Source organism: Mesocricetus auratus, unplaced genomic scaffold (genome assembly GCF_017639785.1).
Source record: "Mesocricetus auratus isolate SY011 unplaced genomic scaffold, BCM_Maur_2.0 Super-Scaffold_100055, whole genome shotgun sequence".
Taxonomy (NCBI): Eukaryota; Metazoa; Chordata; class Mammalia; order Rodentia; family Cricetidae; genus Mesocricetus; species Mesocricetus auratus.
The window spans coordinates 2,453,206-2,480,197 of record NW_024429232.1 but is presented as its reverse complement, the minus strand read 5'-3'; the positions used below and the strand labels follow the sequence as shown (position 1 = coordinate 2,480,197).

At 48.9% G+C, this 26,992-nt stretch overlaps 2 long non-coding RNA genes across 4 annotated transcripts; one reads left to right on the top strand and one right to left on the bottom strand.

Annotated features, from left to right (window-relative positions):
* Positions 1-567: 567 nt before the first annotated feature.
* Positions 568-11,269, bottom strand: LOC121136260. 3 transcript variants are annotated; one of them, XR_005873407.1, is made up of 3 exons: positions 11,176-11,269; positions 7,575-7,818; positions 568-1,032 (listed from the first exon to the last, which is right to left on the bottom strand). It is a non-coding gene; the product is annotated as an uncharacterized LOC121136260 (long non-coding RNA). The 3 variants fall into 3 exon arrangements; XR_005873406.1 differs by lacking the exon at positions 568-1,032 and adding an exon at positions 1,039-5,118; XR_005873408.1 differs by lacking the exon at positions 568-1,032 and adding an exon at positions 1,039-5,118 and having other exon boundaries at positions 10,028-11,203.
* Positions 11,270-11,304: 35 nt separating this feature from the next.
* Positions 11,305-23,007, top strand: LOC121136259. Its single transcript, XR_005873405.1, has 3 exons — positions 11,305-11,400; positions 11,563-11,796; positions 22,743-23,007. It is a non-coding gene; the product is annotated as an uncharacterized LOC121136259 (long non-coding RNA).
* Positions 23,008-26,992: the final 3,985 nt, after the last annotated feature.

The window sequence follows — 26,992 nt, the reverse complement described above, 5'->3', positions numbered from 1 at the left end:
CCCAGGCTGAAGTTAGAGCGGGCAAACCCTCTCTTTAAATGAGGAGTATGCAACCATCCGTACTGCAATACGGTACTGCAGCTACACATTAGTAACGAAGAATTGTAAGATCAAATTCCAAAAAAGTTTTTGCAAAAAAGCCATCATTTGTATGTATATATGTATGTGGTATGCATATATTTGCATTGCTTGGGAATACACATGTATGTGGGTACAGATGAACATGTGTGCACATGCATATGGAGTTAACCTTGTGTCTTCCGTGATTATGCTCCACCTTACAGATCGAGGAGTGGTTTCTCCCTGAACAGCAGATTGCCAATCTGGCGAGCCTCACTAGCCAGCCTGCTCCAGGATTCCCATCTCTGCTTTCCAAGTGCTGGGATTACAAACAGGCTGTCACATCCACCCAGCATTTATGTGGGTGCTAGCGATCCAAACCCGGTTCCTCACATTTGTGTGACAAGTACTTTTACCCACCGAGCTCTCTCCCCATCCCCAAATTCATGCTGAAAGTACATTTATGGTTTTGCGTTGGGCTTCACAACTAACCTCAGCTTCCTGTAGTGTCCAAAATGTGCTGAAATTTATACCCTGAGCAGGGCATGAGCGGTGTGAAAAGTTTCTACACCCAATAAGCCTCTCTGCCACCGATGAAGCAATCCAAATCAGACCAGATCAAACTGAGTTAGAAAAAGCCCCCATTTAATAGATATAATGCCCCCAGAGGAGACAATCATCTCTGGGGAGGGGCCACCATTTATCGGGCTTTTTGAGATGCAGCAGGGTTTGGAGGGAGATGGGGAGAGACCTGGGGTGGAACTTCCGCCATAACATCCCAGACTCTGGTTTATGGACGCACGAGTGTTCTTGTCTGGCTTCTTCCTGCTGACAAGGGATGATATGGGGGAGGGGAGTCAGGAGTCAGTGGGATCACGCGCAGTGGGTGGTATGAATGAAGAAGCATTTGGTCAGCTTCTGTCCTGTAGACCTCAGGCACCTGTTCCTCAAGGAGGTGGAGAAGGCAGGTTGCTAGGAGAAAAAATAGATTGTTGTTGTTGGCCCTATGAATGGGGCTAGCCATGGGAAGGGTGACAACTGCCAGAATGAAGGGACTGGAGAAGTGTCTGGTATACTGAGGAGGCCAGGGTGAGTGAGTGAGGCAGGAGCAGATGTGTCCTTTGTTGGGACATCTCGGAAAACCAGATTCCAGTTGTTGGGTAGGTTTCTTTTCATGGTACAGGTGAATACCAGCACTTGGGGAGCTGAGGCAGGAGGACTAGTTAAAGGACATCTGGGGCCACCTAGTGAGAGGGACCTTGTCTCTAGAAAACAGAGCCAAACAAAGCGAAACACAGAACAAAGAAAAAACCTGCTCAAAGCACAGCTTCTGTTCACTGTGGTGGTGTTTCTGCGTGCACAGTTGGGTGTGTGCATGTGTGTCTCACCATTGTCACTGCCACTCACGGGCTCGTCCCACCTCAGGCTCCGCCCCTTCCTCTCCCCAGCCTCCATTACACTTTCTGCCACCGTGCAATGCTGCTCTCCGGACACCATGCAAGGAACTGCCGCCAGAGAGGATTCCCCATGAGAGAGGGACCACACAGCACTTGGGATTTCGTGCCGGTTATTTCACCAAGCGTCTTGTCCTCAGGGCTTACCCCGTGGGTGTCCCCTTCCTGGCTGAATTGCAGTGCATATGAACTTAGCATGTTTCTGCTCCATGCACTGTCCACAGTGTGTTGACAGTTGTGAGCAGTGTTGTTATACACGCAGTGGAGAAACCTCTGTTAGAGCCCTGGATTTCAATTTTGTGTGTGTGAACAGATAGGCAGAAGTTGAGTTGTTGGGACCAACAGTGGTTGTTAACTTTTCAAAGAGCCACCAGGCTATTTTCCATACCAGCTGCACCGTTTTGTGTCCTGCTGGCCGAGCATCAGATTGTTTCTCCACATCCTCACCGACTCTGGCCACTTTCTGGCTGTGATAGTAGCCGTCCCTGGGGGCATGTGGGTGTTTCATGATCTGATTTGTTTTTATTGATTGGTGACTGTCTTTTTGCCTGCTGGTGGCTATTTGTACCTTCTATGTAGAATGGCTGCTCAAGTCTTTCCCACTTCTTTAAATTGGTTATATATCCTTTTGTTAATTCCTCTGACTGCTCCTTGGTTCCACTTTCAAAGTAAGCCAAGTCTGGATGGGTGTGGGGATCCAGGAATTCTGGTGACAGTGGGCATGGTGGGCGTGGGAAACCAATGACTAACAGATATGATGCTGTGAGCTTGGTGACACTATTGGCGCTACTGGTGGGATGATGGTGGTAATACCAGGGACCAGATTGTGCCCTGCTTAATTGGCCAGAGTTCTCTGACTCCTGGCTCCATAGGGGTTTGGTTTGTGAGTGGAGGAAGGATTAAGGGTCCTGCAGCTGTCACCAAGTCTGGGGACAGGATGACAGGCAGGCGGAGAGGAAGTGTTTATTGAGGACAGGCTTTAGAAGCTGATCCCTCTGGTTTGGAGGAAATTACAAGCTGGCCGATCAAGCACAGTCCCAACCAAGTCTGCAGCCGCATCTGACATTCATCCGCCTGCATTTTGACATTAAGAAACAATCCTGAAGTTGGGATTTGCATAAACCCTCAGAGGGGAGGGGTCACGGAGGGAGATTGAGCACCAGAGAGGAGCTCTGGGAGAGGGGACAGCTGTTTTAAACTGTTGCTGGTTCTAGAGGAGGGAGAGATCTCCTGCTGGCTGGGGCCATTGTCATTTGAAACAGCGCAGCTGGCTGGGGCAAGGGCCTCTGTGAGGCAGTGAGTGGGAGTCCCCAGCTGATAGGAACCACAGCTGAGGTCTTGACTGTCTTATTTTCTTTGTGAAGGTGACACATTGGTCACCCACTCTCCTAGGCAGGAAGACCACGATACACTTGGAGCTTGTAGTTTGTGGCAGACCCACCTGTGAATTGTGTCATTAGGATGGAGTCTTCCTCCACAAGACTTGGTCCTGTACAGGGCTCCTGGCGTGGTGGCAATGCGGTAGAATCAGTGACCCGGTTCGACCCATGGCTTTTGTCCTATCTACTGTCCTGGTTCCCAGGCCGCTACCCCGACGCTGGTGTGCCTCCTTTCTTGACTGAAGTGTTCCCTTGGCCTCTGTGTTCTAGAGGTCTTTCCAGGCCCCTGGTCCTTAGAGGAACCCTTGGGGTCCTTTTGGACCAAGTTCTATTCTCTAGTACTAATGGGTACAATGCCCCCTGTGGTAGCCAGGACCATCTGAGATTCCTCAGTGTGGAAATCTGCCCTGGTAGAGCCCAGAAGACTTGGTAGTGTCCTGAGTCAGTTCACAATCCACCAGTCCTAGGTGGCCCGGATAGTCATGCAAAGGCTGGGGTTAGTGAGAAGCAGGGACTGGAGAGAGGCTGCTCCTGAGGTGGCAGATGAAGCCAGGTAGAACATCAGAGAGATGCTGGGCAGTCAAGGCTAGACGGGGCCAGGCAATTGGGCCTCTCTGGTTCGCACAGGCATTGAAGAGGCAAGCAGAGTCCTCCTGGATTCTACCCTCTGGGCTGCCGGCTCACCCGCAGCTGTCACCAACATGTATCTTTGATTTCAGAAACTTGCAGGCTGGGGCTCTTGGAGTGTGTGTGTCAGATAAGATCCTAGAGGGGTAGGGGTGATCAGAAGTGTACCTTGGTTACGTGGCAACTCTTCTAGGGCAAAGTGTGGGCAGAGATCAGCTCCTCTCACCTTGGAGGGAGTGCCCCCAGGTGAGTGGACCAGAGCAGAGGCGTTGGCGTCTACCCCATCAGTCTGTTTGCAGTGCACCAGCCACGTGCCATCTGTAGGCTCCACACCCTCTCCGCCTCTTCTGCTATTCTGGGCAGCATAGGGCTGCCACTTAATAAGCCAGAGGCGGAGGCCATTATCGATCCGAAGGCCCTGGCTGCTCATAGCACAAAAAAAGTCAATTTTCCCCTTGAGCTCCAAGGATAGCTATCGAATGCCTACTAAGAGCCTGTGTTGAGGGCCTTGCCCAGTGGGTGGTAGACGGTGCTGGGAGAAGCTAGGTCATCTGGCCCTGCTCTGCAGTCACTGTCCATTTAACAGGGACATGCTGAGCTGGTGGCCCGTGGGCATCATCTCATCCAGGCCTCGACTCACACTTGTCTCCTGGGACTTAGGGAGCTTAAGGAGTTTGCTTGAGCCCAGCCAGCGTGAAGGATTCACCCAGCTTTCCTAACCCCAGAGCCCAGCCATACTGTGTCCTGCTAAGTCAGCTGAAGGCCAGGTACAAAGGCACTCGTGAGGTCAGGGGTCCTCTCTTTCTCCATGGCAACAGCGGCCCTACCATGGATATGGATGGCCGAGGCTCCTGTGCATTGACTCTGCCCCTGTGGCTATGGGCTTGCCTCATGCCTGGTGGCAACACCATTGCCTTGTGAGGAGCAGGGCACCTTCATGGGCATGGCCAGGAAGAGTGGCACTGAGAGAGCTGGGTGGACCAGCTTATGTCAGGTGGATGACTTCTCTGGGCCTCATAATGGGGATCCTGTCTGTATTGGCAGAACGTGGTGTCCCCGGGCTGCCGTGTGAGGCTGAGAAGCAAGAGCGGGAGAGTCTATGCTCTCTCTTTTGCTGTCCTGTAACCCAGGGCCCATGTCCCCTGCACACCGCCTGTACTCCGGTGCAGGGTTCTCCTGCCAAGGAAATGCCAGGGAGAAGACAGGCCACACCCACTGGAAACAGTTCTAAGGGTTTTTCTGCTGGTGACACCTGCTTGTGCAATGGTCTGGCAGGATACTGGATGGTGGCAGGTCCCTCGGGTCACTCCAGCAGGAAAGAGTGGAGATCTCTTTCAGAGCAGGATTCAGAGGTGGCCTGCGAGCACATTCTAAGTGACACCTGCTTGTGCAGTGGTCTGGCAGGATACTGGATGGTGGCAGGTCCCTCGGGTCACTCCAGCAGGAAAGAGTGGAGATCTCTTTCAGAGCAGGATTCAGAGGTGAGCACGGTCTGCCTTTTGGGTGCACGTGCCTTCCATGATCTTGAGGTGCTTGGGCACAGAGACCTCTTTAGGACGAGGCTCTGATGGATCACACAGGGCTGGCCCAGGAGAATCCTGTGGTGGGGAGGGGAAATGTCTCTTCCACTGACAGTGCTCTTCAGAGTCGCCTTCATACGACATAGATCTTCCAGCTATCACCCATCCCTTACAGCTCTAGCTACCTCTTCTCCTTTAATCCCGTCACCCACAGCCAGATTCCTTCAGATTGCCCCCTTTCCTTCACTCTCTCCATTTCTCCATCCATCCATCCATCCATCCATCCACCCATCCATCCATCCATCCACCCACCCACCCATCCACCCACCCACCCACCCACCCACCCACCCATCCATCCATCCATCCATCCATCCATCCATCCATCCATCCATCCATCCATCCATCCACTCAGTCGTCCTTCCTTCCCCTGTTCACTGATCCATCCACCAATCTATTCCCTTTTTTCTTTTTCCTCCTCTTCTTCTTCCCTCTCCTCCTCCTCTTCCTCCCCATCCTTCTTCTCTTCCTCCTCCTCTTTTTGTTCTCCCCCCTCTCCTGCCTCTCCTCTTCCTCCTTCTGTGTGTATGCATGCGTGTGAATGTAGTGTATGTACACATGTGCCTGGGAGTGTTTGCCTCGCTGTGTGGCCAGAGGAGGTTGATGTCAGGTGCCCTGCTATGGAACTCTCTATTTCATTCTTTTGAAACAAAGTCTCTCAGCGAACCCGGAGGTAGGCTAGTGTCTAGCAAGCCCTAGTGATCTGCTCCTCTTATATCTGACTCCATTGTGCTAGGGTTACAAGTGTTTGTCTGTGTACAGCCCCACTCGGGTATTTATGTTTTTACATGGATGATCTGAACTCAGGTCCTCATGCCTGACAAGCAACAGCTTTTATTCACTGAGTCATCTTTCCAAGTCTCCTTTTTTCTTAAAGAAAACAGGCAGCCAGGCGTGGGAGCACACACCTGTAACCCCAGCACTTGAGAGATCCCCAATCATCAGAATGAAGGCAAGAGGACCAGGAACTCAAGACTAGCCTGGACTATATGAACCTTGTCTGAAATAAGGAAGTTAAGAAAATAGTATTAACCAGGAAACCCAGGAGGCAGAGACAGGAAGAATATAAGTTCAATGTCTTTCTTAGCTAAGAACTGATTTTGACCTCAGACTATGCTGCATGACCACACACATTCGAAGGAAAGGAAAGGAAAGGGAAGAGAAGAGTTGAGAAGAGAAGAGAAGAGGAGAAAGAAAAGGATAATGAAAACAGATTGGAGACCAGCGTGGCAGAATATTGCCAGCTGATAATAAATGATGGGTGGCATTTCATAACGCCACAGTGTGGTCTTGTGGGTATCATGTGACTTTCTCTTTTTTTTAAGATATTTTATAGGACATTTAAACTGCACTGTTCACCTTCTCCTGCACTATCTGATCATGCCCCCATGAATCTTGGCTTGGGCATTCTGCTGTGCAGAATGAGGTCAAGCTGTCCTGGAGTGTCTCTGAAGGGCTTTGACACACTCTGGCTATGGTGGACCTGTCCCAGCCCTGAGGCTCAGATCTTCCGGGATGGCCCTCCTGTTTTGATAGGCTGGGTTGTGGGTCTGTGTTGAGGGTAGGGCTGCCGAGGTTTACAAAGAAAAATATAGAACAGTAGGGGAATTTGAATTTCAGATAAGAAGCCTACAGAGGTTTTTCCCTTAAAAGAATGCTTCCCACAGTATTTGGAACAACTATACTGCACAGTTAAGGGCTGATCTGACCCGAAAGAAAGGCTTGGCTCTGGGTCCTCAGTCACCTTTTTGCCCTTGGTTTGTCCAGCCTGATAAGTGCCTGATTCCTGGAGAACTCTGGGTTTGGCTGCACTCAAGAGAACGAAGGGAGACCATGGTCAGCTCCAACTCGGTGGCTGACCCTGAATAAGCACCCTACACTCCAAGTCTCAGGGAGCCTCAGATGTGCCGTGAGCCACGTCTGCCATCACAAGCCATCACTGGGACAAGGAAGCACAGTCTGTATGGGTCTCCAGAGAGTTCAGGGGCGTTCCTCACACATGTCCAGGTTGGCTAGCATCACCGAGATCAGCCATGCTGTCAGCACCGAGGCCGTGCTGAATCCAAGGAGTCCCATACTCTCCAGGGAGGTGCTAATCTGGGAGTGGTCCTGAAGACCCTAAATTCACAGTTAGTGTCAGAAGTGAATCCTTCTTGGGCATTCCTGGGCCTCCCGAGTCTTGGGGTGTGGGGCTGGATTCTGATGCGTTTGCCTGGGAAACACTCTCTGCAAACAGCTCCCTGCCCTTCTCATCTGGCCCTGTCCCCCCATTGTTTGGAACTGGCCCAAGCCTTGCCTGTCTCTCTGTGTTGAGTTCCCAGACCTGGGCCCTCAGTTGTTCTGTAGCTGGAGTGAGGTATACAAAGCCATGTGCCTCCAATATAGTGTGTACTTCCTCTCCAGGGTACCTTGGAAGTCTGATAGCCTCTGCTTCAAGTCTCCTCCCTAGGGATGGGCTTGCTGCCTCCCAAGCTCACCTGTGGTTCAACTGCTCATTCCCCTGTGTGCAGAGCACCGCCAGCCTCCTAGGTAGGGTGCTGAAGAGCGAAGCATGATGTCACAAGGAAGAGAGACAAAAAGTTCGTCTGCACAGAGTGGCAGGAGATCTAGGGCTCAAACTGACCGAGTGGCCATGCGCTGTTGTTGATGGCTGCCACCTGAACACGCCTCAGTTCTCCTTTCTCCGTAAAACACGTGGCTTGCACCAAGGCTCAGGGACTCCTGTCACAAAGAGGTATGATTTTGTGAGTCACAGCGCACCCTTTCCGGAACAGCAGTCAACTGTCAGCGGGGGGCCACATAGACACACAGAGGCTACACCCTGGATGCAGTGAGGGGCCTGGGGCTCAGCAGAGTCAAGGAGGCTAGACTGGGCCAGGAAACTCGTGCCCAAGCCACCTCCCCCGAAAGGAAGCCTGCAGGCTGGGAAACAATTAGGACTGCTCTGCCTTCCACAGTTGTCCACAGGGGTTTGGTCAGCTCTAGAGAGGGAGGATGGCCAAGAGTAGCCCTTGTTAGGCCTTGACAGCAATCCCCCCCCCCACCAACACACAGTTATGCACTATGATGACAGGACTGCAGGAGAGAGAGGGGACATAGAGGGGACATGGCCACTGCCATTCAGCATCTCTCTGGAGTGGCTCCTAGGACTCAGCATAGCCTCTGTGTTCACCATGGCTGATCTAGGTGATGCCAGCCAACAGGTGTCAGGAACTTTCCTGAACTCTCTGGAGGCTCATACAGACAGTGCTTCCTTGTCCCAGGAAGGATAGACCTCTGCCAAGGACGAAAAGACACCCTCAGACTTCTGCAGTGGGGATCAGGGAAGCTTCTGCTATGAAAGAGGCAGGGACAGGAAGCGAGCAGCTTGTGTGGAGCGGAGGGTGGTGGAGGACTCCAGGGAACCACACACAGCGATGGAAGATCGAGATGCAGACTGCAGCAGTCACCTGCCACGGGCAGCATGCTGTTACCAGGTGGAGAGGTGCATGGGTCCTTCAGCTCCACACGAGGTAGGCAGAGACCAAAAGAGAGCCATGTGAGATGGGGTGGCCTGGGAAAAGCCACCTGGCACTTCTGACTGTGAGGGATGATCTGAATACCAGGGGTGACCATGTGTGTGTGTGAGTTCATCAAGCCCTGAGCAAACATGTGCTAATTCTGAAAGCAACTGGTGGTTAATCACGTCTTGCTTGGACACACCTAGGGAATCTATGAAGCAGGGTGTCTGAGAGGACATTTGGGCATTTTCAGATCCTACTTGATTCTGAGGGCTTTGCTTCATCAATAGTTTAGATGTTTAAAGAGTCAAATCTTGATGGACTATTGGGGAGCAGCGAAACTGTGGAAGGTGGGGTACACTTGGAGGAGCCATGCCACTAATGGGGTATGTCTGAAGCGTGTAACTTGGCCCTGTCCCTTTTCTTCTTACTTCTTCTCTACTTCCTGTCTTCCATGAGGCGAGCTGGCTCTGTCTCTATGGTGCTTTCCGTACCACAGGCCCAGGAAGCAACAGTGCCAAGCACTGGGTGAAACCCTCTGAAACTGAGCCGAAGAAACTGCTCTACCCTTCAGGGTTTTGTTTTTGTTTGTTTGTTTGTTTCTGACAGGTATTTGGTTACAGTCACTAAAGCTAACTAAATGAAGAATCAAACTTATTTGCTGGTGTTCTGGAAAGTTCTTCAGGAAGATTTCAGTGCTTGTGTGAGTAGAATATGAGAACCAGGCACATGCTTCCAGCTGACAAGCTTGTCCTCCAGTTTTGCCTCCATGAAACAGGACAGTGTTCTTTTGGGCCACCAACAAGCTCCCAAATCACAGAGACCATATTAGTTACAAATGCTCAGCCTAGCTTAGACTCGTTTCTTGCTAGCTCTTAGGACGTAACCTGTTTCACTTTGTTTTTGCCTTGGGGCTTTTAGCCTTCCTTCCTTCCTTCCTTTCGTTATGTATGTATGTATGTATGTATGTATGTATGTATGTATGTATGTATGCATGCATGTATGTATGTATGTAGTGTAGTGTCCTATTTTCCCACTTCTTGTGTCTGGCTGCCTGACAGCTGCCTGGCTTCTGGCTCCGGGAATGTCCCGCCCTTCTTCCCTTGTTCTCTTCGTTCTTCTCTTTTGCCTGGATTTCTCCTCCTCTTTATTCTCTCTGCCTGTCAGCCCTGCCTATCCCTTTCCTGCCTAGCTGTTGACCATTCGGCTTTTTGTTAGACCAGTCAGGTGCCGTAGTCAGACAAGGCGTAACACATGCAACCCATCTTTACACAGTTAAACAGATACAGCGTAAACAAAATGTAGCACATCTCTGCACAGCTAAAGTACTGTTCCACAGCATAAGCACATCTTTGTCCAGTTAAACTAATGTTGCACAGCAGCACAGCATGAGAAGTGAGGTGGAGGTCTGTAGCGTTAGTAGAACTGACCGCGTCTGTATCCAACACCGGATTCCTGAGGCTCTGCAGTGTAGAGGAAAGCTGTGTCCTTGAGCCTCCATGGGCCTGGAGTCTTCCTCCACTGTCTAGCAGGGACCGAAGAGCTGGACTCCCTGAGAGAGTCCGGCCACAGATGGCTGCCCAGTTTCTAGGCTTAAAACAACATTACGGCGGAGGAACTGGGACTGGTCGGTATGAACTGGATCACTGTCCTGGAGGAGTCCCAACTCCACTCCATCTGAGTGTGTGTCTTGGAGATAAAGCCCAGTGAAAACTTTCATGATGAAACCCTAGTTTCAAGGTGATCTTGATAAGGACAGGGCGTTGCCAAAACAGCTACTCTTAGGATGTGTATGCCAAGGAGGTTCTTCAGACAGTGACAGCATGAATCTTTTAAACAGAAAAGGATAAGTCTAGAAAAGAGTTATAGTCCACCAGTGTTTCATCCTTGGGCAGTGGGTGGTGGTTCGGACATGTCTGTGTGTCTGCTCTGTGCTGAATTCTTCTCTCTGCCACTGAGAGTTGTACTTTCAAAACAAAAGGCCTCAAGACAGGAATATTGCTCATTCAGTTGTCCTTAATGTATTAATTCATTAGACATCTAATGACCTCTTTCTTCCTTCCTGTACACTGTAGAATATAAAACAGGGTGGTTTTGTGTGTGTCCAGGGAAGAGGGCAGAGCTGACAAGGTAGAGTGAGGCGGGTTCCCAGAGCAGGATGGAGTGGGGTGGGCTCTGGAGGAAGGCATCTCCTGGTGATGTTGGTGATGTGTGTTGGAGGCTGAGCAGAAGATGCTGTGGTGACTGATTCTCTTCACCCCCAACCCCTGCCACAGTGGGGGGCGGGTGCTCTGAGCCCATATAATTTTCCTCTAAGCCAAAGGTGCAGCTCGCTGAGGTGATGGTCACATGAGATGGGAGGAGAAGGAGATATTGCTGTCACTCACTGCTCCAGGCCTGTCCCATCCTCCTCCCGTGGAGAAGAGTCTGCCATAGTGTCCAAGGAGGGTCTGTGGCAGCCATCTGGACACACTAGGCTTGCATCCAGTTTTGTAGAGAGTCAATGAGAACCGGGGCTGGGTAGCCCGAGAGGAGAGAGGAGCAAGATGGACCTGGGAAGCTTTCAGTGTTCACTCACCCTCACACATTGAACAGTTCCTTTTGGTGGCTAGTGGGTGCTGGGTACCAGGCAGCCGAATGGATGAGGTAGGCCTGGTTGCTTCCCTACCTCTGTGACTGAGTACAGGCTTCTCCATGGCAACCCTGAACATCTCCGGCCTCACCCTTCCAAGCACTCAGCAGAGTTTCCCTGGAGTTTCAGGCTTTGCATTCTTGACAAGACCACATGTACTCCTTAGAGCTGGTATGTAGTACTGCAGTACTCCTTGCCCACAGGCAGGGGCTGTGGGGACTCTCTTGTATTGTTGGGGAGGGTGGTTGTTGCTGGCTAGGTGTGAAAAGGTTGTTGGATGGCTATGGAGATCTGATGGGCTTAGCTCATAGCTTGTGTCTCTTGTGAACTCAGGGAGCTATGGATAGGAAAAGCCAGGCATGGTGACCTCCTCTTCTGTGTCCCTGCCCTGCTGTGGGCTGGTCATGATCTGATTCCTGACTCAAGCATTTTCAAGATGCTTAACCCACATGAGAACAAGGGATAGAAAATGGCATTTGCTGTGGATGGGAGAAGCCAGACACATGACAATCGTCACACTGCTGCCAATAGCTCAGTGGAGAGCATGAAGCCCTGGGGTCAGCACAGGTAAGATACTATCTCCTTAGTCCACTGCAGCCCTGGCTGTGTTCCTTCTCTTTCCCCGAGAGAAATCAGGAGACCTTAGGGCTAATTCCTGCTGGAGACGGTAGAGTGTAAATCTTCAGTAGCTTGGCAGGGAACTGACTTCAGTCTAATAGGCCTGGGCTAGGATTTCATCTGACAACTCCTGCCTGGTGCTTTCAACTGTTCAAAGGGTTTCAGAGGGTGGTCCATGGGGTCTTGCTCAAAGACAAGCGGACACTGGGGTTCAGGTCCTCACAGAATGGATTTCTGAAAACCCCTGGGGGGAGGATGCTGAGTCCTGTGATATCACCGCTACCCAGTGTCTACTTGCATGAGGCAGAAGGGGAGAATAGTTAATATCACCATTCAGACCCACTGGGCTGGATCCCATGGGCACGACTGTTGGGGTTAGATTCTCTCCATCTCCCCAGGGGATTCAGTGCATGGGGACCCAATCCACCCAGCTCTGATGAACAGTGAATCTCCATGGCTGCTGCCTTTTGATAAACTTGGGCAGACTGGAGAGGTCATAGAGTACAAAAGGCATGGGAGAGGACACAGGATCACAGCAGCCAGGCAAACTGGGATGGGGTTTCTCAGAGGCATTCTGGCGGCTCAAGAGATCAACAGCACCAGCACTGGATGGCTGGTGGCTGGTCAAAGTCAAAATCATGGTTCCCAAAAGGCAAAAGGAAGAGCTAGAGTGGTTTAGGGTGTGTGTGAGAGAGAGAGAGAGAGAGAGAGAGAGAGAGAGAGAGAGAGAGAGAGAGAGGGAGAGAGAGAGAGAGAGAGAGAGAGAGAGAGAGAGAGAGAGAGAGAGAGAGAGAGAGAGAGAGAGAGAGAGAGAGAGAGAGAGAGAGAGAGACTTGCAGTGACCCCAGGTGAGCTGGAAGGCAGCTGGCATGTCTATCCGCACATCTCCAAGGACATAGCAGCTCCTTCCCTTCACTTTGAATGGTTGCCTGGACCACTACCTCCAGATGATCTTGCAGGGATTGGTGGGAATGGAATAGGTTGATTGGTTCTAAGCACTTGCAGGGATTGGTGGGAATGGAATAGGTTGATTGGTTCTAAGCACTTGGGTTTTTAACTTATCAGGATATTCTTTTTCTGTCACCATAAACCCACCAATCCGTCCATCTACTAACCCACCACTCCTCCCTGCCTCCCCCTTTTTAAAGTCTTTGAGACTCTCACGTTTTGTACAATGTATCTTGATTGTAGTCACAACCTGCCCAGCTCTTCCCATATCCACTGCATGCCTTCCCTACTCTACTGATTTTGTATTCTTATTTTTTTATTTTTAAATAAAATTTTACATTATAAACAAGGTTGCTTCACATGCCAATTCCAGGTCCCTCTCCATTTCCTTCCTCTCCTCCCTCACCCTCCCACCAACCCCCCAATGTCCCCTCATTTCCCCAGGGAGGGTGACGCCCTCCATGGGGGTGTCCAAACTCTGTCATTTCATCCCTCCCCCAAGAGTCCAGGGTGAGAGTGCATCTCTCATTGTTGGATGGGATACACAAAGTCCATGTGTATACTCGGGATGAATACTGATCTACAACCAAAGGCTCAATAGATTACCTAGGCCTCCTCACTGACACCCACATTCAGGGGATCTTGATCAGTTCCATGCTGGATTCCCAGCCATCAGTCTGGGATTTAAGAGCTAACCCATGTCAGGTCAGCTGTTTCTGGGGGTTAAACCAGCCCAGTCTTAACCCCTTTGCTCATCAGTCCTCCCTCTGTCATTGGATTTCTTGAGTTCAGCTCAGTGTTTAGCCATGGGAGTCTGCCTCTGCTTCCATCAGCCATTGAATGAAGGTTCTGTTTCCCAGACTCTCTGGCCATGGGATTGTAGGCTGGCACTCCCCAGATCTATGTCTAAAATCCATATATGAGAAAGTACATGCCTTGTTTCTCTTTTTGGGACTGGGTTACCTCACTCAGGATGGTTTCTTCTAGTGCCATCCATTTGCCTGCAAATTTCAGGATTCTATTTTTTTTTCTGCTGAATAGTACTCCATTGTGTAAATGTACCACATTTTCTCTGTCCTCTCTTCTGTTGAGAGGCATCTAGGTTGCTTCCAAGTTCTGGCTATTACAAATAGTGCTGCTATGAACATAGTGGAAGAGACATCCTTGTTGTATGAATGTGTATCTTTTGGATATATGCCTAAGAGTGGAGTTGCTGGGTCTCGTGATAGGTTTATTCCCATTTTTCTGAGGAATCTCCGTACTGATTTCCAAAGTGGCTGTACAAGTTGGCACTCTCACCAGCAATGGAGGAGTGTTCCCCTTTCACCACATCCTCTGCAGCATAAGTTATCTTGGTGTTTTTGATTTTAGCCATTCTGACAGGAGCAAGATGGTATCTCAGAGTTGTTTTGATTTGCATTTCCCGGATGGCTAAGGGTGTTGAGCACTTTCTCAAGTGCCTCTCAGCCATTTTATACTCCTCTATTGAGAATTCTCAATTTAGTTCTGTAGCTCACTTTTTAATTGGACCCTTTGGTGTTTTGGAGACTTGCTTCTTGGAGTTCTTTGTAAATTTTGTAGATCAGTCTTCTGTCAGATGTGGGGTTAGTGAATATCTTTTCCCATCCTGTGGGCTGCCTTTTTGTCTTGCTGACTGTGTCCTTTGCCTTACAGAAGCTTCTCAGTTTCAGTAGGTCCCATTTATTAATTGTTGACATCACTGTCTGTGCTACTGGTATTATGTTCAGGAAGCAGTCTCCTGTACCAATTCGTTCAAGGGTACCACCCACTTTCTCTTCTAAGAGGTTCAGTGTGGCTGGATTTATGTTGAGGTCTTTGATCCATTTGGACTTAAGTTTTGTGCATGGTGATAGACATGGGTCTATCCACATTCTCCTACATGCCAGCATCCAGTTATGCCAGCACCATTTATTAAAGATGCTTTCTTTTTTCCATTGTATATTTTTAGCTTCTTTGTCAAAGATCAGATGTTCATACATGTATGGGTTAATATCAGGGTGTTCAATTCGATTCCATTGGTCTACCTGTCTATTTTTGTGCCAATACCAAACTGTTTTCAGGACTACAGCTCTATAATAGAGCTTGAGGTCAAGGATGGTGATGCCTCCAGATGTTGCTTTGTTGACTAAGGTTGTTTTGCCTATCCTGAGTCTTTTGTTTTTCCATACAAAATTGATTATTGTTCTTTCAAGGTCTGTGAAGAATTGTGCTGGTATTTTAATGGGGATTGCATTGAATCTGTAGATTGCTTTTGGCAGGATTGCCATTTTTACTACATTGCTCCTACCTATCCAAAAGCATAGGAGATCTTTCCATTTTCTGAGGGCTTCTTTAATTTCTTTCTTTAAAGACTCAAAGTTCTTATGATACAGGTCTTTCACTTGTTTGGTTAGCATTACCCCAAAGTATTTTATGTTGTTTGTGGCAATTGTAAAGGGTGATGTTTCTCTGATTTCTCTCTCAGCCCTTTTATCATCTGCATATAGTAGGGCTACTTATTTTCTTGAGTTGATCTTTAGCCTGCCACTTTGCTGAAAGTGTTAATCAGCTGTAAGAGTTTCCTGGTAGGGTTCTTTGGGTCATTTATGTAAACTATCATATCATCTGCAAATAGTGAAAGTTTGACCTCTTCCTTTCCAATTTGTATCCCCTTGATCTCCTTTTGTTGTTGTATGGTTCTGGCTAGAACTTCAAGTACAATATTGAAAAGGAATGGAGAGAGTGGAAAGCCTTGTCTTGTTCCTGATTTTAGAGGAATTGCGTTGAGTTTCCTGTCCATTTAGTTTGATGTTGGCTGTTGGTTTGCTGTATATAGCTTTTATTATGTTTAGGTATGTCCCTGTTATCCCAGCTCTCTCCAAGACCTTTATCATGAAAGGGTGTTGGATTTTGTCAAAGGCTTTTTCTGCATCTAGTGAGATGATCATGTGATTTTTGTTTTTCAGCTTGTTTATATGGTGGATTATATTGATGGATTTTCATATGTTGAACCATCCCTGCATCCCTGGGATAAAACCTACTTGATCGCGGTGCATGATTCAATCCAATTTGCCAGTATTTTATTGAGTATTTTTGCATCAATGTTCATGAGGGTCTGAAGTTCTCTTTCTTAGTTGTGTCTTTGTGTGGCTTGGGGATCAAGGTTATTAAAGCCTCATAGAAAGAGTTTGGCAAAGACCCTTCTGCTTCTATTGCGTGGAACACTTTGAGAAGAATTGGTATAAGCTGTTCTTTGAATTTCTGGTAGAATTCTGCACCGAGGCAATCTGGACCTGGGCTTTTTTGGTTGGGAGACTATTTCCGTAGGGGTTATATGTCTATTTAAATTGCTTATCCGTTCTTGATTTAATTTTGGCAAGTGATAGCTATCCAGGAAGTCGTCCATTTCCTTTAAATTTTTGAATTTTGTGGAGTACAGGTTTTCAAAGTATGACCTGATGATTCTCTGAATTTCCTCAGAGTCCGTTGTTATGTCCCCCTTTTCATTTCTGATTTTGTTAATTTGCATGTTCACACTCTGCTGTTTGGTAAGTTTGGACAAAGGTTTGTCTATTTTGTTCATTTTCTCAAAGAACCAACTCTTCGTTGCATTGATTCTTTGTATTGTTTTCCTAGTTTCTACTTTATTGATTTCAGCCCTCAGTTTGATTATTTCTTGGTGTCTACTCCTCCTGAGGGAGTTTGCTTCTTTGTGTTCTAGAGCTTTTAGCTGTGCTGTTAATTCTCTAGTATAACTATTCTCCAGTTTCTTCATGTGGGCACTTAGTGCTATGAACTTCCCGTGTAGCACTGCTTTCAAAGTGTCCCATAGGTTTGGGTATATTGTGTCTTCATTCTCATTGAATTCTAGGAAGTCTTTAATTTATTTCTTTTTTATTTCTTCTTTGATCCAGGAATGGTGCAGTTGTGCATTATTCAATTTCCATGAGTTTGTAGCATTTCTGCAATTTGTGTTGTTGTTGAATTCTAATTTTAACGTATGGTGGTCTGATAAGATGCATGGAGTTATTCCAATTTTTTTTTGTAGCTGCTGAGGTTTGATATGTTGCCAAGTATGTGGTCAATTTTTGAGAAGGTTCCATATGGTGTTGAGAAGAAGGTATATTCTTTATGTGGATGGAATGTTCTATAGATGTCTGTTAATCCTAATTGGGTAATAACTTCTATTAGACCCTTTTCTTCTTTGTTGAGTTTCTGTCTGGTATTCCTGAGTTTTAGTAATGTTTCTTTTATGAATGTGGATGCCTTTGTATTTGGGGCATAGATGTTCAGAATTGAAACTTCATCTTGGTGGATTTTGCCTGTGATGAGTATGTAATGACCTCCTTCATCTCTTTTGATTGATTTTATTTTAAAGTCTAATTTGTTAGATATAAGGATTGATACTCCCGCTTGTTTCTTGGATCCATTTGATTGGAAAATCTTTTCCCAACCTTTAACTCTCAGGTAATGTCTGTCTTTGAGGGTGAGGTGTGTTTCTTGTATGCAGCAGAAGGATGGGTTCTGTTTTAGAATCCATTCTGTTAGCCTGTGTCTTTTTATGGGTGAGCTAAGGCCATTAATATTGAGGGATATTAATAATCATTGTTCATTCTTCTTTGATTTGGAGTGGTTGTTATTGGTGTAATTATGTGTAGAATTCCACCCCTTTGTTCTTTTGGCTGTTGGTAAAGTGGGATTATCTAGTGCCTATGTGTTTCTGGTTGTAGTTAACTTCCTTGGGTTACGGTTTTTTCCCCAGAATTTTCTGTAGGGATGGGTTAGTGGATATGTATTGCTTGAATCAAGTTTTGTCATGGAATATCTTGTTTTCTCCATCTATAGTGATTGAGAGCTTTGCCGGGTATAGTAGTCTGGGCTGGCATCCATGGTCTCTTGCTGTTGGTAGAATATCTATCCAGGACCTTCTGGCTTTCAGATTTTCCATGGAGAAGTCAGGTGTAATTCTGATAGGTTTGCCTTTATATGCTACTTAATATTCTTTATTTATTCTGTATATTTGGGGTCTTGATTATTATGTGGCAAGGGGACCTTTGTTGTCTGTAAGCTTTGGAGTTCTGTAAGCTTCTTGTACCTTCATTGGCATGTCTTTCTTTAGGTTGGGAAAGTTTTCTTCTATGATTTTGTTGAATATGTTTTCTGCCCCTTTGAGGTGGTTTTCTTCACCTTCTTCTATACCTATTATTCTTAGATTTGTTTTTTTCATGGTGTCCTATATTTCCTGGATGTTTTGTGTTAGGGATTTGTTGGGTTTAAGTTTTTCTTTGGTTGATGAATCCATTTTTACTAGTGTATCTTTAACACCTGAGATTCTCTCTTCCATCTCTTGTATTCTGTTGGTAATGCTTGTATCTGTAGTACCTGACCATTTGCCCAGCTTTTGTATTTCCGGCCTTCCTTCAGATTGTGCTTTTTTTGTTGTTGTTGTTGTCTCTATTTTAGTTTTCAACCCTTGCACTGTTTGAATTGTTTCTTGTAATTTTTGGTTTATCTTTTCATCCATTTGTTGCATTTTATGGATTTTTTTGTTTGTTTTTTTTTTCCATTTCTTTCATTTTTTGGTTTGTTTTTTCTTCCATTTCTTTCATTTTTTGGTTTGCTTTTTCTTCCATTTCTTGCATTTTTTGGTTTGTTTTTTCTTCCACTTCTTGCATTTTTTGGTTTGTTTTTTCTTCCATTTCTTTGAGGGATTTTCCTATATCCTCTTTTGGGGCCTCTATCACTTTCATGAAGTTGTTTTTAAGGTCATTCTCTTCTGCTTCATTTGCATTGGAATGTTGGAGTCTTGCTGGTGTGGTGGCTCTAGAATCTGGTGGTGTCATATTTGTTTTTCTGTTGCTGAATGTGTTTTTGTATTGTCTCTTTCCCATCACTTCTTCTAGTGGGTGCAGAAAGAGCCCCTTACTGGTCTGGTGGTTAGGAGATCAGAGTTCCCTGTCAGTGGGTGCAAGCAAGTCCAATACCATCCTAATTCTGGTCCGGTGGGTGGAGAAGAAGCCCAGGAATCTGGGGTGCATAGTCTCCCATCTGGTCTCCTGGTCCCTTTGGTGAAAGAGAAGACCTGGGATCTGGGGTGCTTGGCTCCCTCCGGGATGGGAATCTCTGTGGCAGTCCCCAGGTGATCCCCAGGCACTGGAATGCAGGCCTGGACACAAGGTCTGTTTTACCTGGTCCCCTGGACCTGCTGGTCCCCTGGTCTCGTTGGTGGAAGAGAAGACCTGGGATCTCCTCTTCCCTCCCTCCCTCCCTCCCTCCTTCCCTCCCTCCCTCCCTCCCTCCCTTCCCTCCCTCCCTCCCTCCCTCCCTCCCTCCCTCCCTCCCTCCCTCCCTCCCTCCCTTCCCTCCCTCCCTTCCTTACCTCCCTCCTTCCCTCCCTCCCTCCCTCCCTTCCATTAATACATCTATCCACCCATTTATCTACCTACCAATCCTCTCATCCACCAAACTACCCACTCATCTCTCTTCCCGCCCACATACCAACTTACTTACTCATGCATCCATTCCCTCATCTATCATCCACCAATTATTTCCTGAGTACTATTGTATACTAAACAATAGTACTTTCTGACCTAGACCAAGATGGAAAGATGGGGCAAGGGGACAGTTTGCCAAAATAAAAAGACACAGTCTCCACTTCTGACCATTCCCAGGTGTCTTTGTGGCCTGTTTCTGAGCGAGAACCCGTGGTCCTGGAAGTAAACAGGTGATCAGCATGGAGAAGGCATTTGTGGACACACACTCATACTCAGGAAATCACTGCCTACTGTTTGCTCAGGACTGACTCCCTCCTGTTCTGCTGACTCTCTAACTGGAGGCCTTTTTTACCTTTATTTCTAACTCTCAATTCATGATGCATTTCCCCAGATCTTGGCTTGCATTTCTAAGCCTTTCCTTCAACATTATCATGGGGCTTATCAATCACAATAATAAATCAGAAATCAATTCTCTTTGATTCAAGCTTTTAGCATCCCATTAGCTGCTGTGGGCACTCAGTTTCCAGAGAAGGTCACCAGCCTTGTCCCAGAGAGCACAGTGCCTGAGAGACACATGCAATAGTGACTATGGGTATGGATCTCAGGGTATTTGTTAGTTACCTGAGGGGAGATAGATGCAGGAGTGACATCAAGTCTTCTAAATGTACCATCTGCCCAGGGCGCCATCGCTCTGGGACAGGCTAGAGCTGGGGACAGGCTGGTAGGGCAGCATGGCTCCTGGGCCATTTGACCCTGGCTGCTCTGCACCCCTTTAGTCTGATGTGAGCTGGAGGGCATTCGCTCAGGGGAGGAAGGCCAGAGCCCCCTGCTGCAGCCTGCGTCCTCTCCATGACCCAAGGATCTATTAAACAGAAGGGGCCTCTCACCCGGGGATTTAAAGTGCTTTTAACAGGCGATTATTCAGAGTTTTGTAATTTCTGCTCCCTAAGTGTGTTCTCTCTCACCCTGACCTAAAGGGACTCATTTCCATATTCTTGATTGGAAAACAGGCCCTACTATCACAGGGCTCAGGGACCTCACCCTGCCCTTCTGCCTCCAGACTGGGGACTCTGGACTCTGTATGGTTGTCCCCACTTCCTGCTTGCTGAGGAAGAGGTTAACTCTTTCTTTACAGCACAGTTGGTGCCAGAAGTCCTTGGAGGAGTTCCAGTGCCCAAGTGTGGTGCGCTCCACTCACCTAACCAACACCGCCCAGTGTCACCCCATGAATGGCTTTTCCACGGTTCCCAAGGTGCAGGCTACTGAGACCCCAGAGGAGGGCCCTTAGCTCGCCTGTGGGCAGAGGGAGGGGTGTGGATGACCAGGTGTTCTGGTGATGCCAATGTCCCTCAGCCCCTCACTTCAGTGTTCAGACTGGTGTCTCCCTATTTTCTCAGGTCCAGACCTGAGGTATCCCGTGGGAGCCTACAAGAGCCAGGATCAGTAGCCTCTCATGGGGCCCTGGAAAACCACTCTCTCCCCTGTCTCCTAGTCTCACAGGACATGGACCCCATATTGATCAAGAGCCTAATGATTATGGGAGGAACCTGAGGTCCAGGGTGGATTTAGGATCATTGCTGAGACTATCAGCAGGTTGGAGGTGGTGGGAGACAGTTGTTTTGCTGGTCAATTGGAGTAAGGGGTGGGTGGCAAGGTTTCCAAAGTCACCTGGGTTAGAATAACATGCCTATTTTCAGAGAAGATGGAGACTCAGAGGTAAGTGACCTTAGCAGAGTCCTGAGCCAGGTTCATCCCATCTAGAGTTTGTGTCCTGGATTCTGACCAACATGAGACACAGACACTATGTGCTACTGAGAGCTTGCCAGTTGGGTTAGTTTTTGTAACCGAATAGCCACCAGAAGCAATCATAATTTCATCGGGCCAAGACTTATGGTGGGAAAGCATGGCAGAGCAGGGGAGCAATAAAGACATATTATGGTGGGAACGTGTGGAGGATGGGGTTGCAGAGACATTGTTGTGGGAACGTGTGGAGGATGGGGTGCAGGGCCATGGTGGTGGGAAACCGTGACAGAGCAGGGGAGGATGCTAGCTAGCTCTCTGCTCTCTGCTCCTTCTATTCCATCGGAGTCTCCAGCCCTCAAATTCAAATTCCTCTAGAACCCCCTTCACAGACAAATCCAGAAATGTACCAAATTCAGTCAAGTCGACCACGGAGATGAACTATCAACACATGCCCCGACTCTACAGCCACGGCCTACATGCCCAGGCCAAGGTTAATGCGTTTCCTCTCAGGAAAGCATCCTGTCCCTCCTAGGCCACCGGACCCCATGTCTCTCAGCCAGAGTTCTAGCCATAAGGCTGCTCAGCCCAGATTCACAGGGTGACCCCTGCTTTTAGGAGCAATCAGATACGAAGGAACTCAATGGACCTTCCCAGTTCCCCTTTCCTTAGCAGTGAATGACCCAGGTTCCATGTGATCTTATAGCTGAGTTATTTGCTTGTGGGACCTTAAGCCTGGGCTCTGCATGAATCTGTGAGCGTCCTTGGCTTTGATATGCTGTAGGCCCAGTGTCAGTACAGACCTTGGGTTCTCCAGGGCACTGGACCAAGGATGCTGAGTGGCTTTCAGGGAAGATGGGGTCAAGGAGAGGGTAGAGAGGTCACCTGAGTCTGGAGCATGCTTGCAGCAACAATGCCACTCTGTTCCTCATTCACAGCCCCAGATGGGCAGCCAGAGTATCTCCTTAGAGTTTGGAGAAACTGAGGGTCCAATTGTGGGGACTCCCATAGGGTCACTCTGCATCTTAGCTCTTCTTGCCCTGTCCCCAAAGTTCATGTAACATCCAGGCCCCAGGAACCCAAGGTCCCTTCTGCTTCCATGGCTGTCTTCTCTCTCAAGGGTTGAGGGGGTATTTTCCTCTGTCTCCTAAGTGCCCACATGTGACAGTAAACACTGTTTGGGTCCAGAGAATCTGACTCTAATTAACCAGCCTGCAGATTACAGCTTGGAGAGGCAGTGAAAGGGATGGTTTTGGGAGAGAGTGGGGTACTCATTAGCATGGCAGCCCGGCCATCTTTCCCTAGAGGCTTTCCTCTCTGCCCCTCCTGCTGCTCGCCTGCTGGGAGTATTTACAGTGGACAGAGGTGTCGACCTGGTCTGTGGAGTTTATTTTTTAATCTCTCTCTCTGTCTCTCTCTCTCTCTCTGTCTCTCTCTCTGTCTCTCTCTCTCTCTCTTTCTGTCTCTCTCTCTGTCTCTCTCTCTGTCTCTCTTTCTCTCTGTGTGTTTGCTCTCACTCACACACGCGTGTTCATGTGTGTAAGTGCAGGTGACCCAGTGATGGCTTTTTACCTTGTGTAAGACAGGATCTCTTATTTTTTAGCACAGGCTCACTGATCCAAGAGCTTTCAGGGATTTTCCTGTTTCTGCCTCCCATCCCCTGCAGGAACCCAGGGAGTACAGAGAGGTCCCATTTTGTCTGTCTTCACACAGGTCCTGGGAATCTCATTTCCGGTCCTCATGCAGCACAGTAGGAGCTTCACCAGGAGACCATCTCCAGCCCAAGTGTGAAAGGATTTGTGACCTCATCATGCACCTGACTGAATGAAGCCTGTCCTAGGAGCTGTTTTGGCTGACTTAGAGCAGCCACTGGGGAGCAGACTTGGTGACCTCTGAGGACAGGAAAGCTCACAGTTGGTCCCGTTTGAGGACTGGAAGGAAACAATACCCAATCCCAATGAAAACCACTAACACAGGAGCACCATTACTGCAGTTAGCAGCATCTCTGTGATTGCCACCACCACCCCATCAACTTGGTTTCTGCCCAGCATATGACTGACTATGATAACCGTTATCACCATCACCATGGTTACCACCCACCCACCTGACCCATAGCTACATTGCCACTACTATCATCACCACTCCCGTCACCATAGTTACCAACAACAACATTGCCATTGTTACAGCCATCACCATGGTTACCACCACCCACACAAACATGGGTATCGTTAGTACTGTCACCATCACTATGACTACGCTGCCACTAACCCATCACTACAGTCATCATCATCGTCATCACTGCAGCCACCACTATTACAGGTGTCCCCCCCCCATCCCTGCCAGCCTGGCTAGTTATTACCACCCACGGGGCTTTGTTCGATACTGTCCCCACCACTGTCGTTTGGCCTCTGGGTCCACTCTCATGACTCTGTGGAGGCTGGCCACGGTAAGATGCTCCAGAAAGCGGCGTCATTCTCTCTGGTGGCTTCCATCTGTGAGAGGTGCTCCTAAGGGGGATGGGGAGAGTGAGATGAGATGGTGTTGACCCTTGACTCCTCTGCTTGTCAGAAAACTATCTTTCTAGGTTCCCCTCAGAGCTTTGCCTGGAAGTGCCTATGGCCACTGACCCTTCTGGACCTTTCTAACCTTCCTGTCCCCTGCCAAAGTCCTCTATTACAGTTCTCTGCATGAGCCTGTTTGAGATACCTGCTTCTTCTAGGGCCTGGACAAGGAACCCACTGCCAAGGGTAAGGCACTGTCTTGAGGTCCTCACTTTGTAGTGTCTGTGGGCTTCCCATGGTGTAGGAGTGAACCCCACAAAGCTATCCGCCCAACAGGGCGGGGTAAAGGTAGAGATAAAAGGAAGTAAAAGGAAAAGGGGCTTCCCTTTTCGCCTGGAAGCCAGCCACGCTTCTAACTCCTGGTCTGTGCGACTCTTTCTCTCTCTCTGGTAAATAAATATATTGTTTTCCCTATATAGCTTCAAGTATCATTATACCATGGGGTATCCTGTGGGAAACTTTAGAGGCTCTCCTTCTGCTTCGGGGCTTTCCCGTTGTTAGAAGCTGAGATAAGGGACGGCAACCTTGTCCCCTCTGCATGGGAATACCATGTGAGAGACAAGGCTTGGTGACACTTATGCGCTCTTGGATCCAGCCTGCCCTGACACCTGTGTCCATAGGCCTCCCAGGAACACGGACCAGTCCGCGTGTCCTGGATTACACCAGCTATCGGGGTTTCTGTTCCTTGCAGTGCAGCAGGCCTCAGGACAGCAGGTGTCTAGTAAAGACCAGAGGGGCAGAGTGAGGTGTCTCTGTCGCTCTGGCCGCCTTCACTTACTGGGCAGTGAGGGCTAAGAGAAGAAGAAAGATGGAACCACCTGCCCTTCCTTACTGCGGCCTGGCCCTGGGAGGCCTAGTGTCCAGGCCCAGGGCCCTGTTGTATTTCTTCAGTGGAGCTGTTTATCATGATACAGGGCCAACAGGGTGACACTTCCTTTCTTGGCTCCCATCCACGAGGGCCAGAGGACTGACTGTGGCTGCTGCAGTCTGGCCTTCCCTGGGTTGCTGAAGTCAGGATGCCTCGCTGTCAGGACTCAGGGGAAATGCCTGTGTTTGCTCAGAGCAAAGCCAGGGAGGTTCAAATCCAAGAGGAGGCCAGCTCCAGCAGGAAAAAAAAGCCGCAGGAGCAGCAGCTGTGCAAAGGAAGGCAGTCCCTGGGAATGCTGCACACTGCGAGCGGAGCTTCAGGTTGCAGGTTGGTGGCTCTCCACCCTTGTAACAGGATGATAGCAGCAGCTTGGGTGGGAGCGTAGACATAATGGCTCCAGTTCCCCTGTGCCTGTCTCAGAAGAGGAATGCCATGCCCAGTGGAGGTGGCAGAAGGGTAATGACCAGGGCATCAGTATACGGTCCTCAGACATTGGTTTTCAGGATACAGAATCCCCCAGGGACTTTGCTGTCTTGGTGAGCACTAGGGCAAGCCCCCCCACTTCCATTCCTCATCTAGAGTGACCCAGACAGCTGAGATTTTTCTCTTTGTGGTTTCGACAAGGAGTCCACTTACTGCGGCTGGGAGCCCAGTGCTCTAGCGACTCAGCTTGCTTTATTCTGGTGGTGTCACGCATAAACATGCGGAATTTTCTTGGCTATGCATGAGGGTGTCCCAGGGAATCGAAGACTGCACATGATGGGGGCTAAGCTGCTGGCTTCACACCGCTCCAGAGTCTTAAATCGCTTTCACGGTTGGCAGCGGCTGTCTTCCAGGACCACGCTCAGCAAGCCCCTCCCAAGTGGAGGAGGCTGCCATTCCAGTTCTGAGAAGCCCAGGTGTACCTGGCACCAGCCCTGAGGCCTTGACTTTGAACTTCCTGTCTCAAGAGGACAGGCCATGCCTGTGGTTGTGAGCTTGCCTACCCTACTCGGTGTCCTAGGTTCTGGTGTCCAGCTCCTGGTTGGCACACAGCATGCTCACACCTCCATGTCCCTGGGTCTTAGACATTGAGGTCAGGCCTTCCCTGTCTGTCTGGAACTGCTGCAAATAGTCAGTGTGGTAAAGGGTGTGTCTTTGCACCTCCCCAGGGAAGGGACATTTGGGCTGAGGCTTTCTAGATTTAGGGAGCTTCTGATGGGCAGAGAAGTGTGCATCAAATCACCCCTAAGAATGACCACTCGTTCTAATGCCAGCCTCTGCCAAGTCCTCCCATAGAAAGTTCAGCATGGTCACCACCACCATTGCGGCTGTTGCTGGCCCTGAAGGAAAGCAGGCTTGGCTTGCTCTCTGAATTTGCTTTTTATGGGAGTAACTGGGCTTGGGCAGTGCAAATACACAGACATTCCAGAGTGCTGGATGCTACGGGGTCTACATTATGGGGTTAATGGGAATGCTTTGAGGAGGGGCCATTTGGGCCTAGCCCTGAGTGAGGAGGAGGAGTGAGCTGTGCAGACTTCTGGGCTCTGTTGAGCCTTGAGAGTCAGCAACTAGCATCTGTCCCAGCTCCTGGAGCTCACCCTGGGATAGGATAGTGAGATGGCTATGATCATTCCAGGAGAGTGCTGTGTGGGACACATGGCCCGTTACAGGAGTTGAGAGCTACCTAGCCAGGCATCAAACGTACAGGGAGGAGGGGTACATGGGCTTCCCCAAGATGGGTAGGACAAGCTGGGGTCTATCTTGCCAAAGGCCAGCCCTGCCATGGGCTTGGAAATAAAAGAGACCCAGTGGTTAGAAGATGGGGGAGACAAAGAAACCAGAAGCAAGGTGATGCCAGGTCCAGAATAGCAGTGTGCTGGGTCTTTCTGGGGACCAAGTCCTCTCCTCTTCTAACTCATCAATCCCCACTATGTGGCTACTGCGCCTCCCAGATCAGACTGATGACTGGTGACTCTCAGGTTCTATAGCTTTCCCCTGTAGCCTCTGGGGTTATCCCACAGTGAGCAGCCAGTTCCCAAGGCTTTTGTGCATACATGAATGCAGATGTATGTATACAGTTGTGTGCACAGTATGTCTGTTCACACATGCTGCATGTGCTCACATGCTGCCATTTTTGCAAGCCACAGTCCCTCAGCGTAGCATCCTGTGCTATTCAAGCTCCAATTACCACATGCTGTTAATTATGCAGAACTGTCAGCAATTTGTTTTTATGGAGTCAGGAAGCCCAGCGCCTCCAGCCACATTCTGCCCTCCTCTCATCTGCAGTGAAAACGCTGTTGCTTGGATCCTGGGATTGCTGCTCACCTTGGCCAGAGTTAGCCTGTTGCCAGCCCATCAGCATCTGCCAACTCAGGGGCCATCTTTAGAGCTTGTGGGAGGGCATGGGAGGCTGGCAGCCAAGAGTCAGCACGGACCTCCGTGGCCATCCCAACTGTGCCTGGCCATGTGACTGCCTCTAGCGCAGGGACCCTGGCCATGGGCCCCTGCATGGGCTGTTCCTTAGGATGCTGCCGAGTGGGGCATCTACTTCC